Here is a 20,922-nt window from a genome sequence, read left to right on the forward strand (position 1 = left end):
GTCATGACACTGAAAGCCCATACACATAGGTTTTGGCAGTAGAAAGTGGTATTTTGGATGGAAAGAGTGAGCATTATGGACATTTTTGTCACATAATTTGTCATGTAACTCTCCAAGTCGTGTTTTGCGATGTATTTGTGTTGATTAACTCAGAGGTCAGTGCATTTTGTAGTTTCTTCATCAGTGTATTACTGCGCTCGAAGGCACTTTAGCTGTTGTTAATTACTATTCCCGTCACATTTCTGGAATTGACGGCAGACACAAAGCCTCCGGTGATTTAAAGCGAACGGCGGCCGTAACGCAGCATGAAATGAAGGCTTCAGAGTGGCCCGCTGTACCAACATCTAGACATAATTCCAGCGCTCTCGTCTCTCGTCTGCCAAACAATTGTGTTTTTAACTCCAGTAGCACTCCTCGATCTATTGTTTCAGCTCTGCTCTTTATCACTGTGCCTTTCTTCCACCCAAACCCCAATAAACTATGAAACAGAAGTTTCCTCCGCTTCCTCTCCGCATGCGTTCTTTCCGCTACAAATCTCTTTTTATTATCGCCGCCGCTCCACCCAAAGCACATTCTGATAAAGCGACATTACAATTCAAGTCGGAGCTTTTGAACAAAACAAGATGGTAGATATGATGCTTTTTTAAGTGGCTCGACAACTTCAGCACAAGATCTTCTCAGAGTTTTAACAGCTCTGGCTCGGCACAATGTAATAATTTCTTTTCGCCTATTTTCCTTAGAAAACCATTGTTTGACAATAAGAACGAGACTGGAATAGATCAATCTGAAGGCCTCTGTGTTTTATGAAAGAGACTGACTGGTGGCTGAAGTAGAAATCTGTGGTAATTTGATCTTTAAACACATCTCTTAGTCCAAATGCACTTCAGACATCAAGTTCATATAAAAATGAAGACTCAATTCTTTTTTTTTTCCTTCTGTGCAACATAGACACATTTTTTTGTGTCCATACAATGAAAGTCAGTGGGGTCTAGTCTTGTTTGGAGCCAATTAATCAGTGCTTAAATCACATTGTTGCTTTATTTAATTAAGATTAGAAATTAGGTTTGTACACTGTAGTCGTGGTTAGGATGTGGTTGGGTTAACAAAAGTGTCTTAATTTAACACTATGTTAAAAAATAAGCTAAATTTATCATTTAAACTTTGTGGGTTGTTAAGATTTGAATTTTTTTTTTAGAAAGAAGCCTCTTATGCTTGCCACATTTATTTGCTTAAAAGATACAGCAAAAACAGTAACATTTTGAAAATTTTTACAATTTTAAATAACTGTTTTGTGTTTGTTTATATTGTAAAATTTAATTTATTCCTGTGATCAAAGCTGTATTTTCAGCATCATAACTCATAGACTTCAGTGTCACATGATCCTTCTGAAATCATTCTAATATACTGATTTGATGCTAAAGAAACATTTCTCATTATTATCAATGTTGAAAACAGTTTTGTGCTTCATATTTTTGTGCAAACTGTGATACTTTTTTTCAGGATTCTTTGATGAATATAAAGTCCAAAACAACAGCATTTAGTGCAATTGAAATGGAAATATTTTTGTAATATTATAAATCTATTTATTGTCAGATTTTATGAATTTAATTCATCCTCCCTGAATAAAAATATTTTCTTTTTATGAATCTTATTAAATGTAATTGTGCATATACATGTATTAAAAATGAACATTAATAATTTTCAGTTTAGTGATGATAGTGGCACAGAAATGACAGGCTTTGGCTTTAAAATGTAGAGAATAAGAATTATTAAGAAAAAAAAAACACTGTTCTTACCTTTCAGCAGAAACAATAATCGCTCTGTTCTGCTCATTTCTTTCATTTCTGCAGCTCTTGTCACCTTTGGCTCCTTTTGAAGATGCTTATCACATTTCTGAAATGATTATTAAAGCATCACAGAGACTTTGAATTTACATGAAAATTAATCATTGTTCCCTTTGGAAATTCCCTCCACAATTAAAGATTCCTGAGCCTTTTATTAATGAGACTTGACTCTGTCAGTCTGCATGGAGAGATAACGTGTTTAAATCTACCGTAGTGTTACGCAGCAAATCACTGCAGACCTCGCATGACAACATAAAGACACAACACAGAGTAAGTCAAGCAACAGAGCCTCTCAGCGTGACACGTAAAGAGAAAGTCTATGCGTAAATGCTGTTGAATGAGACTAAATGAGTGAATTTCACCTGTTGAATTGCTCCAGGGGACAGAAATAGCCTGTGATCCCTTTTCAAAGGCCCAATGGAAGCAAAATTGGAGTTTTGTGGCTTTTAATCCCTGCATATACAGATTTAAAAGGGCTATGTGATGAGGAATTCATTGGTTTCTTGGTTTGAGAAAACACACTGTGACATTCAGAACTTAAAACTCAAAACATTGATTGAAAATAGGCAGCCAAAATGTTAGTGAAATTGAGTTGAAGCTATAAAAATACTGATCGTTTCAGTCTGATCTTAGAAGTCTGAAGGGCACAAATCATGCAGGAACATGACCATCAGTTTTTGATCAAGTCTGCTTCAGTGCTGCTTTCATTACAACAAAATTGAGCATTTTGAATGCAGAGTAGAAATGCGCTAGTGATCTCAGACTTTTGGATGTTAAACAGGAACAGTAACAATAAAGTTTGAAGATACACTTGTCTGAAAGTTTAAAATAACTTTAAAAGATTGAATTTTTAAGGTTTTACTCCATGTTTTAGCACATTGATGTTATGTTTTAACAAGTTGCTAGCATACTTCCAACATTTTAACATGTCCTTAGCATGTTTTAGCAAGTTTTTGACACGTTACAATCATTTTTCTAGCGTATTGTAACATTGTTAATATGTTTCTAATATGTTTTAACACACTGCTAACATGTTTTACCATGTGGCTGGCATGTTTCTAGCATATTTTAAAATTGTTAGCATGTTTCTAGTATACTTTAATGTGTTTCGAACATATTTTCACACATTGCTTATATGTTTTACCATGGCTGTTTCTAGCATGTTTTAACGTTGTTAGCATGTTTCTAGTATGTTTTAATATGTTTTTTAACATATTTATCACAATGCTAATGTTTTTCCATGCGGCTATATATTTCTAACATATTTCAACATTGTTAGCATGTTTCTAACATGTTTTAACACACTGCTAACATGTTTTACCATGTGGCTAGCATGTTTCTATCATATTTTGGTAAATGGTTACCATGTTGGTAACATTTTTACACATTACTAGAATTTTCTAGCATGCAGTATTTTAGCACATTGCTAACATGTTTTTCCATGTGGTTAACATGTTTCTAGCATGTTTTAACAAATTGTTACATTTTAGCACATTACAAGTATTTCTCTAGCATATTTTAACACATTGTTAACTTTTTTTAGTTAGTTTTAACATAGCATGTTTTAACAATACTAATATGTTTTACATGTTGTTGACTCATTTCTAGTATGACTTAGCAAGTTGTTAGCATGATCCTAGTATGTTTTAGTATGACATTGCTTATGTTTTAAAACGTGGGTTAGGGTTAACAGATTGCTAACATTTGTAGAACATGTTTAATCATGTTTTAGCATGACTGATGTTAAAACATGCTTTACATTCTAAATGTTGTGAGTATTTTCACATTTTCCCTGCATGTTTTAACATTTCTAATATGTGTTTTTAGCCTATTGTTTAGCATGTTTAACATTTGGTTAACATGTTTTAGTATGTTGATAGCATGTTTTTAGCATATTTTAACATGTTGTTAGGCTTATTTAGTGTGTTGCAGGCTTGTTGTTAGGTGTTGCTAGTGATATGGCAGCTTAAATAATCTATATCAGTTATTGTACGAAAGTTTTCACCCCCTCAGTGAAAGACTATGTGAAATTTGGGGCCTGTTACGAAGCGCTGATATGGGAATTTCTGGGAAGTCAAGCCAACATGATGCTCGATTTTATGTTGTTTCTACAGGATACAGGAGCTGAAAGATCTGGGAGAGCTCTTCTCACCACACTGGGGACAACCTACGGAAGGATGTAATCTCTCGCTATGACCAGATCATCAAAGAATACCAGGACACGCTGGCGGAGCTGGAGAAACTTACTGGTAAAGGCTTCAGATGCAATGAAGCATGATCTCTCTTACACACACACATGCATGTAATATGCAGCCTTTCTCATTTTGCATACATGAGACTTTATACAATGCAAACAGTTTCCCCAATTTGCATGCGACATCACGCACAACTGATCAGCAGTGCAGGTTGTAAAAGCAAGATTTTTTTGTGTCCAGTAATTTCTTAGTTCATCAAATTTTTCATACGCAGCTCACAGTTAGCTGTCACATTCAATGCAACATTAAACTCGCATGGTTGCACGTTATAGAGGAACAGACAGACAGAAAGTGTTCGTTTTTATTTTTAAAGCTGCCTTCTATTGCATTAGCCTGTATAAAGCTTGTGTTCACAGTAAACACATATTTGTCGCTTTCAATAATAACAAGACATACTTTAGTGTTGCTACTGCATGCATTGCCTGATTTTTGTGTGCTGGAGCAAAGCAGCCAACTTGAATCGACTGAAAAATGGATAAAAGTGTTTTTTTTGTGTTTTTTTTTGGAATGTTATGAGGCAAATATGACAAAATGTAAGATGTTGCGTTGCCGCAGTGCATTTTGCAATAGCGATGGCCATGTAAGCATTATATGTCTCTACCAGTTGACACATTGCTACTGTCATGCGGTATATGCCATCATCTCGCCCCAGCTCTATTATGATCCATATTGTTGGAGGAAAAATAAAACAGAGCACAGAAAGCCAGTATTTGTCAGCCGTGTCACACCTCACACCAAGCAAAAATAGTCATTGATGATCTTGGCCTTCTAATCAGAATGAAAAAACTGATCTGCCTGATCGATTGCCGAGGCTTATATTCAGAGATGAAATAGTGCAGGCTTGTGCTTTGCCAGCTGATCGGTGTTGACGTGTCCGTCCCTGAAGGAGGAGAGTTGAGACGACGAGATCTCAGGTTGTTCTGCCTCTCGACAGCCCATGAGTGGGCAGCTGCTACATCGGCCTCTAATCTTGTTTGCTGTGTAGCAGACGCCCTGCTCCGTCTCAACTGCTCCCATCTTCCCTTTTTCCCTTGATACCAGGGACTGTGTATTTTTTTGTAATCTGACTTGTTCAGAAAAACTACTTAAAACGAGTTCCAGCGTAAAATGAGTTTTCAATTCAGGAGTTGTGTTCTTTAACAAATCTTAAAGGGGAAGTGTGTCATTTTTGCTTTATCAATGTTAAATTTGTTTCTATCCCAGCAGAGATTCAAACTAGTCAGTTATATGTAGATTCATTCTCCTAAAAGGTTCTGTACTGCTGTAAGACATTGTATAGTGTATATATATATATATATAATATATATATATATATATATATATATATATAGATATATATATATATATATATATATATATATATATAAAATCATTAACTAACGTTCACAGAACATTGCAGGGAGGTTTTTGTGACAACCTAATAAAAACTAATACTAATTCACAACATTCTTTAATGGTTATTTTTAGGTTGCTTTTTAATTACCCTAAAAGAACTTACTTCTGTCTTTAAATACACAGGATGAATTTATCAAACAAAAAATCTTAATGGTGCATTCAAGTCCTCCTGGGAAGTTCGTATATGTGTGAGTAGAGAAGTCGTGATTGCAGAGTGTTCAAGTCACTTACATTGGAGCCAGTTGTAACATTTTTACAAAAAAAAAAAAATACAACATTTTTGAATTCTATTATTACAAATTGAAAAATAAAGCATGTGCATCAGGTGTGTTTTTGTCTTAAGGTGCTCTTGTATTCGCAAAATTTCACAGATAAAAAGCTCTGTTGTCTTATGTCAATAATATACTGTAGCTATGTAGAAAGTGCTGCTCACACAGAAAACACTCGCAAACCAAGCAGATTTCTGTCAGTCAACATGTATTTTTCAAATAAATACAGAAGCTGCATATTGCGTCTACCATGTTTTTTGACACTGTATGAACTTAGAAACTCAAAACGCCCCTTGAAATCACTAGGCGGACATATTTCCTCTAAAACAGGTTTAGGTGGGATGGTGTGTCACTTGACCCTTGTGGTCACTTGTGGTCTTTGCACTTGACTACTTATATGGCATATTTCCTGTTTTTGGCCAAAGTGTCCAAGTGTGGATGAAGACCACAAGTCTGTGTAGACCTTTTCATTACCTGATGAGACACACATAGGCCTATAATGTTGTAAAAATGCTATTTGCATAGCTTTATTTTTATTTTAAATGCTTTGCATTTTAAAATCAGCTGCTAAATGTCTGTTCAGTGGTCTCTGTAACATGACACAATTTAATTTGTGATGCTTCTAATTAAGTGATGAAAAGCAGTTGCAAATGTTGTACACAATAAATATCACTCATGTTTGCACCAATAAAACGTGCAACACTTTGTTTTTCTACCAAATTATATGTAATTATATCTTATTATTATATTAATATTTAAGTTATTTTGGAATGGTTTCCATGACCTCTCACAAGATCTCAGCAAAAAAAAAAAAAATCACGATTTATTTCAAAACATGATTCATGATGGGATACACTAAGCCTCGAATAGCAAAACTTCACTTTGGGTATTAGAGCATTTAGAGAGTGTTTTGCCAGGCTGACAGTACAGTTATCATGCTAAAACCTCAGCATCCCCTAATTCATCCTCCTTTAAAGCACCGCAGTTAAAATATTAAAGCTTAAAAAACGAGACCTGTAAAATATACTAGAAAAATGAGTCGGCAGTATTAATAGACTTGCCGATTGCTGGCCCCGTCGTGTCTGTGTATGTGCTCCTGTCCTCTAGGGTGTTGTCATAATCCACTCACTGCAGTGCCACTGCAGAGTATTAATTATTGATATCTAATGTTATCACAAGGTTGGCAACTTGTGGCTTGAGAGAGTGTTTGGTTTCAGCCGGCGTTTCTCAAAAGGGCAGATCTGTTCTCCCGCCGCCCTCTTCACCTCAGGGCAGGTATTGCAGTCGTTTGGCTCTGGTCTCAGAAAAAAAACAAGCTCTGTGGTGTTTTTTCCCCCTTTCGTTTAATTCATTTTTAATTAGACTAGGCTGACTCGGGGTACTTCAGAGTGTGTTAACTAATGAATTAATCATTTTGTGTTAGCATTGTTTGCAGCCGGTGGAATTAGAGGCACTGGGAGCTAATCCTGTTGTTTGTCAGTCCTCCAGCGGGATTGTGCGGCCCGGGGTGGAGAAACCCACAGTCTCACCCGTTACAGACAGCAAAGTAAGACAAATCCAAGCATAGACTGCACTGAGTCACGAAATAAGTTGAGGGTAATTAAAATAAGTGAGGAAGCTTCCTGGACTTTTCTTTAAAGGAGTTTTTCTTTTCTTCAGCATTTACTCCCCCTTGTGTTACTGCAAATGTACATTCTGTTTTGTTTTTTCCTGTGGATCACAAAAAAAAAAAAAAAGAAATTTTTGAACTTTCAAATATCTCTCTCTCTCTCTCTCTCTCTCTCTCTCTCTCGCTCTCTATATATATATATAATATTATATAGATATATATATATATATATATCTTAAAAAAACAACATAAAACAATTATAAAATATCATATGAAATTGTATATTATACACTACTATTCAAAAGTAGTGTATCCAAAGTATTCTTTTGGGGGGGGGGGGGTGTTATACATACTTTAATAGGATACATCAAATTACACTGACATTTATTTTAAATGATATTCTTGTTGTTGTTGTTTTGTTGTTTTACTTTCTATTCATCAGAGAATCCTGATTAAAAGGAATCATGGTTTCGATAAAAAAAAAAATATGAAGCAACACAGATGTTTTCAACATTGATAATAATCAGAAATGTTTCTTGAGGAGTAAATCAGCATATTAAAGTGATTTCTTAAGGATCATGTGACACTGAAGACTGGAGTAATGATGCTAAATATTCAGATCTGCATTAAATTACATTTTACAATATATTCAAACAGAAAACAGTAATTTTAAATTGTAATAATATTTCACTGTTTTTAGATCAAATAAATGCATCCTTGGTGAGCAGAAGAGATTTCTTTCAAAAATTGTTTTTTTTTTTTTTTTTTTTTCTTACCAACCTCAAACTTTTGAACAGGCTGATTCTTGAGAAGTGGGACAATGCAGGGTGCACAAGTTAAAAATAAAACCTTGTACTAAAACAAATGAAACTACAGTACATTTATGCATCTTATATGTACTAAGCTACTGAGCTATGCTTTATATGCAACCTCCCAACTTTTCTCTTTTTTATCAAAATTTGCTTTTTACCTTGGACTGTGTAATATAACTTCAACTTTAACAGCAAAGTAACTCAAAAATGTTTTGTAACAACGTCAGGGTGAGAAAATTCCCAGAAATGACATTTTTAGCAGCACTGTTTGTTCTTTGTTGGCTTTAGCTGTCTCATGTAAGCATAAAAACAAAAAGTTTATTAAGCCTCAGACGCTGATTTGTTCCCCAGAACAGCTGCAAAGCCACAGACAGTCTGCGCTGTACGAGGCTGCAGGCCGCAGACACCACAACCTACTCCTGCTGCTGTTGCCTTGGGACTCTGGTGCCTGTTTGACGGGAGGAAAACCCTGAAAACGCTTGGCCCAAGAGACCTACATCCAAGCTGAAGCAGTCAGGGGCATCTGTGTGTTTAGTGCACATCATCATTGTGCTTTCTAGGCTCTACGGTGGGCCTTGGACTTTTTACTCAGTATTTCTGAGAAGAGAATTTAATGGATCCAGGAAACATGTCTGATGCTCCTGCTCAAGTACACTCATCCCTGCCTGGAGACGTGATCGTATTGAACTCAAATCATTATGCGCTTCTGTAGCCGAGAAGGAGATCTTATGAGGGAAAGAAATAATTAGTGTGATTGCTTTCTTTTTTATGGGAGAGAGAGTGAGTTTGTTTTTTGTTTGCTTACGATGACGAAATGAAATTTTTTTCAAGGTAGTTTGTAGAAACTTAATTTCTTTCCCACTACTTTGAATCACTTTTCGCCTCGACTGGTTCTTTAGTCCTGCAGTGTGACAGATTATTTGGAAGTTTTATAGTTTCACACCGCAGGATATTTCTAGGTGTTCATCTGTTATTCAGTAGACTCCCATATGTTGCATCCACACAAATCAATAAAGCGGTTACTTATTATGTTTATTAATGCTATTTTTATTATGCGGAGGTGTTGCACTGAGTAAATTAGCATGGAAATACTTAAAAATATAGCAAAGTTTAATTAGAGGAAGGTATAACTTGTACTACTTACAAGCTTGACAAGCACTGTGTCTTAATTTCTCTGTTTTACTATATTTCAAGTCAGTGCATACAATTTCATCCTCTGTCTAGGCTTGCCCTTGACCGGTGACAACAAAACATAAATAAATAAATAAAAAATAAAACATTAAATAGGGCAATTCATTCACAATTCTTATTTTATATTTATTCATAATTTTCAGTTTGATTCCAAGGCATTATGAGATAGCAAAGTGTCCAATGTGTAAAATATTACGTATTTTACCCATCATTTCACATATTTTCATGGACAGTTGTGACAAAATTAATTTTATGATACTGTTTGTAACAAACAGTGAAGACTTTTTTTTTTACATCTTCAAACACACATGCAAATATAGACCCAAATATAGACCCTAATTAGTCAGTTGTTTTGTTTATATTGATATATTTCTGTAATCGATAAATTATAGTGCATGATGAGGATGTCACGCCGCAGGATGATTTCCATATTTTACTTGAAATTTAGAAAAACTGGACACAATTTGAATATATAACTTTATCAACTCTTAATGTAGCTTATTCGATCAGAATTAAAAGTCGGATCCATTTTTAATTTTTATATAATATGAAATGTGTCATTCATATGGAAATTATCTTCTGGTTTGCATTCCTCAGGTTCCAAAATCAAAGAGAAAATAATGAAATAAAATGAAGTATGGTTTGTAAAGTAGTTCACTAACTGGATTCACATGGTATGAATTTTGCATGAATTTGTATTATGTGAATCATATTGTAATTGTATGATTAAAAAAAAAAAAAAAAAAATGCATGAATGAAGGTCCAACCCTAAACCTAATTGTTTGAAAAAAAAATACAAAAGCACAAATTTATACAAATTAGACACTAACTCGCCTGAATGTAAAATAGTTATGAACTGCCATGAGAGTGTGTTGATTGTTCATAGACAGGCATTAACACATGCACACACACACACACACAAAAAAACTTGTTAGTGTGATGTATAGAGTAAGGTTTTAGTCACTTCTGAAACAAGTGGAAGGCTGGTCAGTTTTGCAGGGGTTCCCTGGGCAGCACCTGTGTGGACAGATGGTGTGTGTGATGGGGCTAATTCCTCCGCCACGCCTGGCCGGCCCGCCTCCATTAACCCGTGTCCCAGGAGAGAGCACATCTGTCTGACTGACAGATCCGCAAGTGATTTTTACACAGAGTTTGAGGAGTGCTTTTGATAAATAGGTTTTAAATGAAGCACGTACACGTGAGAGTGGCCTAATAAAAGCGGTTTTGTTTTACAATGAAGTGGGTTGCTTCGAAACTGTAGTTTTCCCTACAAATGACTCTTAATGTAGTTCAAATCAACATGAAACTCAATTTTGATTTTCTGTACAGATGTACAACACGAAACACAGTTTGCAATGCATTTTACTTCCACAGTCTCTGCCATATTTTGTACAATTTTTTTGTTTTTTATTTTATTTTATTTTATTTTATTTTATTTTATTTTATTTTATTTTATTTTATTTCAGAGCAGTACTTATCCGAATTTTAATTATGGTGATTATATTAAACTTGTATTTAAATTTACACTTAATAAAATTATATATAAAAAAAAAACTCTTGATTTCTTGATATTGTTAATATATGTCAAATAATTATTTTATTTTATTTTTTATTATGAGTTTTTTTCAGGGCAGTGATTATTTTAATTAGAGTGACTGCATTAAACTAATCTAACTATATAAAGAACTGTAGTTTGGGTTCTTGCTGGGGTTTTTTTTGTTGTTGTTGTTGTTGTTGTTTTGTACCAATGTTTTTCTTTGCCCATGAGCGTGATTTCTAGCGACCCAACATGATACTGTGGAGGTGTAGTGAATTTATGCCTTGTTAAATGTTTCAGCATGTATATTTTCAGCTTAACAAGGGTCAAACATACAGCGCTGATGAAATGTTTGGGCAAAGGTCATGTTTCAGTGTGCATGCTGCTCTTTAGTTCTTCACTTTCCCCTTCCTCAGTATGCTTGGTTGTAAATAAAAGGGCGTTTCGTGGAGGCATTGGCAGGTCTGATCTATATTTGAGTGATATTGAGCTGTGGAAGCAGCAGCAGTGGTGTATTGTGATGTTCGGTGGGCTGTACAGCCTTTCATTGATATGATCTTCACATGTGTTTAAAGCACAGAGCCTTTAATTATCACAGCTCTTCACTCTCTCTAAAGAGTCCATTTGTGCTTTTTAGTTCGATTGAAAATGCGCTGCTACTCTTGAAGTGCTCACATGCTATATGAGTGAATTCCTTGTCATATTTCATGGGGGAAAAAAGATACCTTTCATCATGCAATGGAAACTTATTGAATGAAGCCTATTTTAAGACGACCAATTATTTTTCCATTGTGACATTATTTTCATGACAATATTCCCCAATTTATTTATTTGTTCATTCATTCATTCATTTTTTTATATATATATTTTTTTTTATTGTAAAGTGTTTATTCATAGTAGTATTTATATATAATATTTCAGTATTTTTGTAATAAAAAAAGCTTTGTTATGGTAATGCAAACCACCATTGAGAATAATAATATACATTTTGGGGGTGAAATATACTTGATTAAGTTTTGGATCAAAAACTTAACAAAACAAAGTTGTTGTGTCTACTTACAGTACAGACATTTTAGTATTTTTTGTAATATGGATAATTTAATTAAAAGTAATAAGTGACCATTGAGAATAATAATATAATAAAAGTTTTACATTTATTTATTTATTTGTTAGTGACTGACAATGACCATTGAGAATAATAATATAATAATATAACATTTTACTTTTATTTATTTATTGTTCTAGCATGCGAATGGCCATATATATATATATATATATATATATATATATATATATATATATATATATATATATATATATATATATATATATATATATAATTTTAATTTTGAGGGAATTGTACTTAATTATAATTTTGAAAAAACATGCAAAATGAAATATTTATTTTTGTAGCTTTATTTTATTTTATGAACCCAGTGTTATTTGGTGTATCATTTATTTATTTATTTATTTATTGTTCATTTTTTCCTCTCTAATTTCTTTGTCTGCTCGCAACACAACTGGTCAGATAATTAGTTCATTTTAGAAGTTCTTACAAGCGCTGATAATGTTTCAAAGAGTCTTTGTTGGCTATATTTGCATATATTACACTGAAGCGATCAAAAGCCCGCCGTGTGTCGCTGGGCGATATTTGCTTCACCATAGGGGCTTACAGTATCCGTTTCTGAAGATTTTAATTGGGTTGTTTTTGTACGAAGCAGGTGGTGCTTAATTTGAGCAAAACCCTGTGCTTAGTGGATTTAATAATAAATGAGCTGGTATTTGGGAGAGTGATATTTGTAATCAGATTGTGGTGTTTTTAAGCAGTCACCATTCAGCTCCAGTCACTCAGGGTCATCTATGATTTCTTTTAGCCTTTATTAGGCCTGTATGAAAGCTGTTACCTTCACACGTTTAAATGAAAGGCCTCGCATGCAGGCTCTCGCCGTCAATTGATGTTTAATTGCCTTCTTTTTATTAATTTAATCAGACCGACATGGTATTCTTTTGATCAAGTCGTGGCTTTGTACTTGAATGCATTCAAACACACCGCTATAATGCATCGCGACCAACACATATGAGTCAGAATAACAGTAAAGGGGTGTATTTGCATGGGGCTGTAATTCAATAGAAGCAGATGGCAGAGCCCCCGCTGTTTGTTTGCGCTCCTCTGTCTGTTTGTGTGTTTGTTTTGTTCTTGAACGAGGGCTAAAGCAGATTATATATAAACGCTTGGCTTTTGGTGATCTTTCCCAGGCCCGTTGTTCAAGCCCAGCTGCAGCAAAGGCCAGAAATATCTGGAGTTCATTCCCATCAACTTGCACACACAGAGAATGCGGGTGATGTGTCCAAGGAAAACAGGTGCGTCTCATGCCTCTTTATTCCCTCTGTTTACGTTCTCCAATTAGTATGCAAAGAAGTAATATGATATTAATTAATGCATTTATTATTGATTTGTTTAAATTGTAAAGTATTTACATAGTTGCATTTGAAGTATTATGTAATGAATTAATTTAATTTTAATTTATTTATTTATTTTGTTATTTATTTAATTAGTTGAAAACAAACAAAAAAAATGTGTAGTTAATTAAAATCAATAGTTATAGAATGACTGTTTATATAATACTAATTATAATCAGGTATTCTAGTATGCAAATAATAATATGAATTAATATGCATTTTGATGTGTTTTGGAAATGTAATTTATTGCAAAAAAAAAACAAACAAAATAGTTTGTATATATAAGAATATATAATATAATATAATATAATAATATATATAATATACATTTTTTTTTTTTTTTTTTTTTTAATAACTGTTATCTATTGTAATATCATATAGAATATAATTTTTTCCTGTGATGCAAAGATGAATTTTTAGCATCATTACTCCAGCCTTTGGTGTCACATGATCCTTCAGAAATAATTCTAATATTTTTGATTATTCTAACATTTCTGATTATTATCTACGTTGAAAATAGTTGTGATGCTTAATATTTTTGTATACTTTTTAAATTATATTTTTATATATTTTTTATTACTTTCTTAGGATTCGTTAATGAACATGAAATTCAAAAGAACAGCATTTACTTGAAATAGAATTTTTTTGTAATCATGTCAAAGCCTTTACTGTCACCTTTGATCAGTTTAATTGCATTAATGTAAAATTTAATTCAAGTTTTGTTATTGCTATTATTGCTATATATATATATATATATATATATATATATATATATAAATATATATATATATTATTTTTGTGAGTGTATATATATATAAACTTTTTATCATTATCTTTTTATCATTTCTTTTGGGGATTTTAAAGGAAAAAAAAAAAACAATTCCTTGCTAATGCTAAAATGATTATATTCATGTACAGAAGAAATTCTTCATGATGACTCTGAGAGTCTGGGACAGAACAGCTGAATGACAGAATGAGTTTAAAAACCAGACATCGTCTCCGAGTTCATGTTGTTTCTGGCGCTCCGTCTTTAAGGACGCTGCGTAAACACAATTTCCTAGAAGATGCATTAGTTTCTAGCCTCAGACAGAAGTCTTGGGGTGACAGTAGTGGACAGCACTCTACAGACTGCCTTTGCTTGTTACTAGCGAAATGCCACAGATGTTTTTGTTTTCTTTTTGCCTGGCGGTGACAAGCCACTTGCAGCTGCTCTTAAGTCCCATAACATGTCAAATATTTTGAGATGTTTTTTTTTTTTTTTTTTTGTAAATTTTTTTTTTTTTTTTTATATTTATAGTGTTTTTTAATCTTTTTATTAATGTTTAGGATTTTTGATGTGTATTGTGTTAGATGATTTTTGTAAGACAGGATTTGATTTTTTATTGTAGAAGTGAAATAATCCTTTAGGAACTTTTCACTGAAAGTGAGGGAACCAACAATGGTTCTGTCATGGCATCACTGTGAAAACTTTTCCAAACCAGACTTTTTTAAAAATGTTGGTGACCAAACAGCTTCGGTTCCCATTGACCTCCATGTGTTTTTGTCCATATAGAAGTCATTGGGAGCCGAAACAGTTTGATCACCAGCATTATTCAAATTATCTTCTTTGATGTTCACACAAGTCATACAGACTTGAAACAACATGAGTAAATGATGACATACCTGTAGTATAAAATTAAAATTGCACTAAATTACCTTGTTAAATTGACAGCCCTACTTAAAACATTTCTTAGCCTCTGCAAACAATTCATCTCTGCCACACAGAGACACAGGTGGCTGAGCCCCTCGGATCAGAGCCTCCATTTATAGAGACTGCAAGAACCAGCACAAATCGCCTACAAATTGGGCCAAGCGTGACGGATGATCCTGACCCGTGTATATGCCACTGTATTCATCGTGTTGGTACACTGTTGTGAAACAGCCAATTAGATGCTCCGGAAGCAGCCAGGGAGCGGCGAGAGCTCGAGGGTGGGATGGAAATCATTGCACGAGAACCTCGTTGTCATTAGCGGAGGAACGAAGCAGCCAGAGCAGTGTCCAGCATCGTGATCCAGGCGCTCCGGGGTCAGAACGTTTGAAGGGGCCCGGATCATTATTTGCCATTTAATGTGTTGCGCTCACTTCCCATGGAGCCGACTGGCTGACCTTGCATATATCTAACAGAATTGCAGCGTGTGACCTTCACCGTGAAGACATTTCCCATTGCTCTTCTCCATAGGCAGCTTTGGGAATCGAGGTGAAATCATGAAAATGAGCCCCAACTGGTGTAAAAATGGGTGTAAAAATAAAACATCCATAGAGCCACTGCAAATATCACGCGTAAATCGCTTTGTCGCCACTTTCTTTCTGTGTGTACTGGGGGATAAATGTCAGGAGGTTGTGATATTTATTAATATTCTCCACCGCAGCACGTTAAGGCTCTAAGCTACCGTTTATATTTATTTATAAGCCTATAGTTTTTATATATATAATATATTATATATATATATTATATAATATATATATATATATATATACTGTAAATATAATGCTTTATTTGGGCCTGTTGCAGCTACTACAACCACTTTGTTTTTTGCAAATATCATATGTGAATTGATTTCTTTGTATTTTAGTCATTTTTTATTTATAAACTAACTTATCTTGTGCTTTGTATGTATTTATTTTCTTCTTTTATTTGTATTTTAGTTACAAAATAACAAATACAAATAAAACAATACACATGAAATTTGTAAGTTAATGTGTCTGCTGGTTATTATTGTCAAGTTTTTTTAAATATTTTACATTTAAATATTTTTATATATATAAAAAAAAAAAAAAAAAAATATATATCTATATATATATATTATATATATATATATATATATATATAGATATTTTATATTTTTTATGTTTTTTAATATAAATTCTGTAAATACTATGTGATGACTGGAAATTTGGCTTTTAAATGCAAACTTTTTAATGAAGTTTAGGTATATGCTGTTGTCTTATTCATGTTTTTTCTGTCTTTTCTACATTATACATTATATATATATATATGATATTCAGTAGTATTAATTCTGTTGCTCAGGTGCGAAACATGTTGCGTATGTTTACATATGTCTAAACAGCATGCCGTTCCACACCGAATCCTGTTTGATAGACGTATCACAGTTCCTCAGAGGTGGAACAGGCTGTTTGGATGTATTCACAAAACAACAGGAAACACATAAAACAAGACGAAATATAGACGCAAACCGGGTGCTGTGGGCTTGTTTGTGATTTTGTGAGGCCTGTTGAAGGGGATGTTGCCGATGTTTCCTCCACAGATTCCTTCTATGATGTGGTCACAGTAGGAGCTCCGGCAGCCCATTCACAAGGCTTCAAGAACGGAGGCTTGCAGAAAATGCTCAGCAAATACGAATCCGAGAAGAAGAGGTCAGTCTCCACATGTTCACACATGTCTCTTCTGATTACTTTGCACTGGAGATGGAGAATGATTTTCTGACAGCTGTATATGAAACCATGAAAGGCTCCGATTGTGCATCAGACACTCACCAGCATCCTGCTGTAGAGATGGAAAATAGAGAAGGTCGCAAAATATGTCATTTCTGTCATTTGCATGGATACGATTTTATACAAGATTAATTTGTCAACATGACACCACCGAGGAGTTTTTTCATTTAATGAGATTTTATAAATTCATTCAATCCTTGTCATCCATGTCCGAAAAAAATATATTAATTTTGAAGAAACATTATTTTGAGGACCACAGGCTGTTGAGCTCCAAAGCGCTTTGAAAACAACATAAATGTGGTACATATTGATGGTGGCGAGTCTCAATATCTTGCGTTGATGCAAATGAACGTGTAAATTGATTATTTTGCTGGAGAGAAATAAGCCGCATGAGCTGTAGCACATTTAGATGTATTTCTAGGGAATTGTGCGAAGGTTGCATCATTCGGAAGCTGAACTCTAATCTGCAAGCACATTTTTATCTTTCTGAAGTAAATGTAGTTAATGTTTTTGCTTTAGGCCTAAATATTTTCCCTCATTAAGACTTTCTTTAAATCGATCAATCTGTTAATCCAGTCAAATCCAGTTGGTTTCGATGAATGATGGAGGATTTTTTTTTTATTTCACGATTCCTCAAGCTTTGATTCCAGTTGAAAAGCGAGTGCAAACACTGATCCGTGAACCCAACAGAGCTGTGATTTTCTGACACGGCGATGCTGAATGAAGTCTGGATTTACTGGATTTTATCCAGGATTTCATGTTTATACCATAGACTGTATAAAAACAAGGACGTAGTTTCTGTGACGTTACTCGTAGGCTCCCAAAGAGCGTTTTTGGAGCTCAAAGTGGGCGGAGCCGGCCGTCGCCATCTTGTCAGCGCGTCACCGCACGTCACTCCCGGATAATCGAAAATGGGCAAAAAGGTGGGAGCTGGTTGCTGAAACCACGCCCACCTAGCACGACAGTGGTGACAGCAGCGGCAATCCACCTGTCACTCAAGTGGCCACTCCCTTAATTATGCAGAACTTTAAGGCTTAATATAATTTAAACGAATGAGTTATAAAAAAATTCACCCCCTCACAGTTGTCATAAAAATTAGCTATATAGACCAAAATCATTTATTGAAACAGGCTGTAAACATGTTTTTTCTGCTATAAAGTTGGGCATTTTAACATGGGGAGTCTATGGGACTGACTCCCTTTTGCAGCCAGCCTCCAGCGGCCAGTTGATGAATTACAGTTTAAGTCATAATTTGGGCTAAAACCACTTCCGTGTTGGCCTCACGAGAGAGAGCGGGAGGTTGCCGCTTGGTTTAAAAGCACGCAATCAAAGTAGAGAAAACTTACGGCCATATCCTACACAATTACCAACTTTCATGAAATAAGAACCACATTCTAGAGGGCAATGGTATATCTGTTTATTTATTTAGTTATATTCTGGTCCTGGAATTTGATTGGCTGAGAGCCTTTTCCAGCAGTGCAATATTCTAGTGACAACTGCACCCCAACCGTTTCACCGTTTGTATCACTCGTCTTGTCATCAAACTGTATCCAAAAACTGAATAATTTACTCAGCCTTACACTTGTTGTTTTATAGCTTGTTGCTACAGTATGTTGTTGCTAGGCTGTTGCAGGATAGAAGAAAATGTTTTGGATGTTTACATGTGCGTCTGTGGTTGCTAGGGTGTTTATAGGGTATACTGGGTGTTGCTAGGTGGTTGTAAATGTGTTCTGTGTGTGTGTGTTGTGCAGTTGCTTGGGTGTTCTAGGTGGTTGTTACAGCCTTTATCTAGTCTTTTTAGCCTTTTTAGCAGCAGTCTTGCTTAAAATATATCATAATTTGGGCTAAAACCACTTTGCAAGTCTGAATGTGCAATGATTATACTGTCATGAAGAATAATAAGTGTTTCACTTTCAGCTACAAGTTTAGCTCCAAATTGTTGGTGGAATATACAGTAACCAGTGTTGTTTTCTCTCTCTAGAGTCCTTAATGACTTTAATAACTTCAGAGTCGCACATTTTCCCAGTTGGATCCTGTTGGCACGACTCTGGAGTCTCTCCTGACGTGGTTTGTTGCCCTCAAATGAAATTGTGACCGTCCTCTTTCTTCCTCAGTCGTTCCATCTCGCACTCCTCCTCCATATTCTGTTCTGTTTAATTAGAAAGCCTGTGTCTTGACTCTAGCAGCCTGGCAGTCATTGGAGCAGTTTGTCTGTCCTTGCCGTCACACCAAACATTTCAACTACGAGTGTTTTCTTTTTCTCGGCTCTCTGAAGAAGAAGGAAAAGCATGTCATGTCATCTCATCCCTCTTGTGATTTCCATCAACAAAGAGCTTCACAAGTTTCTCGTATTCAGTTCTATTTTTGTATGTTGTGAATGATCACAGCTGGCTTTTGTGGATGTAGTCGAGTCTTAGGGGGTGATTGTGTCGACACGAAGCCGGGTCATGTGAATGTGTCTGTTTCATTTTGAGATGTCTTCTTCTCTCAACCCCTCTGAGAAACAGACTCAGTAAAACCCCCCCAAAAGCCAAAAAACCAAGCAAAGTCCAATTATTTTCTTAACAGTGCCTGGGTTTTTATGTTACTGAGCCAGACCGACAGAGGAATACTAGTACAAAGAAATTGAACATCTTTTCAAAAAGTTCCAGCCTCCAGTGGTGAGAAGATTTATTGGCGGAGCGCCACTGATACGAGGCAAGGACATTTGCTGTTTCTACTGGAGAGAAATCAATTTCTGAAAGAGCGTTCGCGCTGCACATTAATCCAGCCTGATATGGACCTCATTTTGTTTCCTTTTTGACTCGGCTAATGTTTTACTTCATGCTCAGATTTGCCCTTTTTATGCCTCACTAGCTAGCAAAGTCCGTCTATAGTTGTTTTTAAAAAGATAATTCTATTAAATCAGTGCTGTATTAAATTTGCATATAAAGTTAAAGATGCTTGTAAAAGAGGAAGTTTAAAATGGTTATCATTTACTCTTCCTTACGTCATTCCAAACCTGTTTGACTTTTTCGTCTGTGGATCACAGTTGGGGGTGTTTTGAAGATTGCGCTAGCTGAACTTTTACATGCAATTACAATAAATGACTTGTATGCTTCAAAGGCCACAAAATCACCAAAAAATTCAGTAAAGTATTTATAAGACTTGTGCACCAGGGTCCAAGTTTACTAAAGTCATATCTTTTTGTGAGAAACCGCTAAAATCATAATCCAGATCAGTCCAATTCGTTTCGACTGGTTTTTGAACTGAATCATTTGATTTATCAGAAAGCTCTGATGCGAATCGAAAGGAATAAATCGTTCACAATTCAGCTAAGCAGAGCTGTGACAGACAGATGGGTGAATGTCACTTAAATTTGGTTTTCTTTCTCACACAAAAACTACTTGAAGTTACTTGGAATAAGTGTACACGTCTTAGTGAACTTTATGGTCATTTAAGTCTGTTTTAAGGCTTTAAATGCTCCAGTTTCTCATTCATTGAAGTTGCATGGAAAAAAGCAACCAAATGCATTCTTCAAAATGTCTCCTTTTGTGTTCCACTAAAGAAAATGTTTTGGAAAGGCACAAATGTGAATAAATGAACTTATACTTTTCCATTCCTGGTTGTTTTTTTATTCTCTTCACACATCAAAGGGCATTCACACAACATGCGACAATGAATGAACAGTGCAGCAGAACTTGTTGTGTGAATGATGCAAGAAACTCTTTGTGTAGTTTAAGGAGAGATGACCTCTTGAGCACACTCATAATCATACACGCATCCACCCAGACCTTCCTGGAAAGCAACCTTTTAGCATTATCTTTGATTAGAAGACAAATAATAGGACAGACGCAACTTCTTAGCCATTATTAAATGCATCACAGGAAAAAGGGTGCTGGGGAAAAAAGGAAGCTGAGCGCGAAATGAAAGAGCCATCTGTCTTTTCTTCTGCCTAAAGAGCGAGGCAGGAAAGGCGGCCGGGGAGCGACCGGACCGATCCATCAGGTCAGGGGTGGACGGTCGGCCCGATGTAATATGTGGCTACAATGGCTTTGATTGGCTCGCTGTGTGAGAGC

General features: G+C 35.1%; 1 pseudogene; it reads left to right on the top strand.

Moving 5' to 3' along the window:
* The window catches only part of LOC109086071, a 137,775-nt pseudogene that overhangs the window by 73,877 nt on the left and 42,976 nt on the right, over nucleotides 1-20,922 (top strand).

This window comes from Cyprinus carpio, chromosome B1 (assembly GCF_018340385.1).
Source record: "Cyprinus carpio isolate SPL01 chromosome B1, ASM1834038v1, whole genome shotgun sequence".
In the NCBI taxonomy this organism is placed as follows: Eukaryota; Metazoa; Chordata; class Actinopteri; order Cypriniformes; family Cyprinidae; genus Cyprinus; species Cyprinus carpio.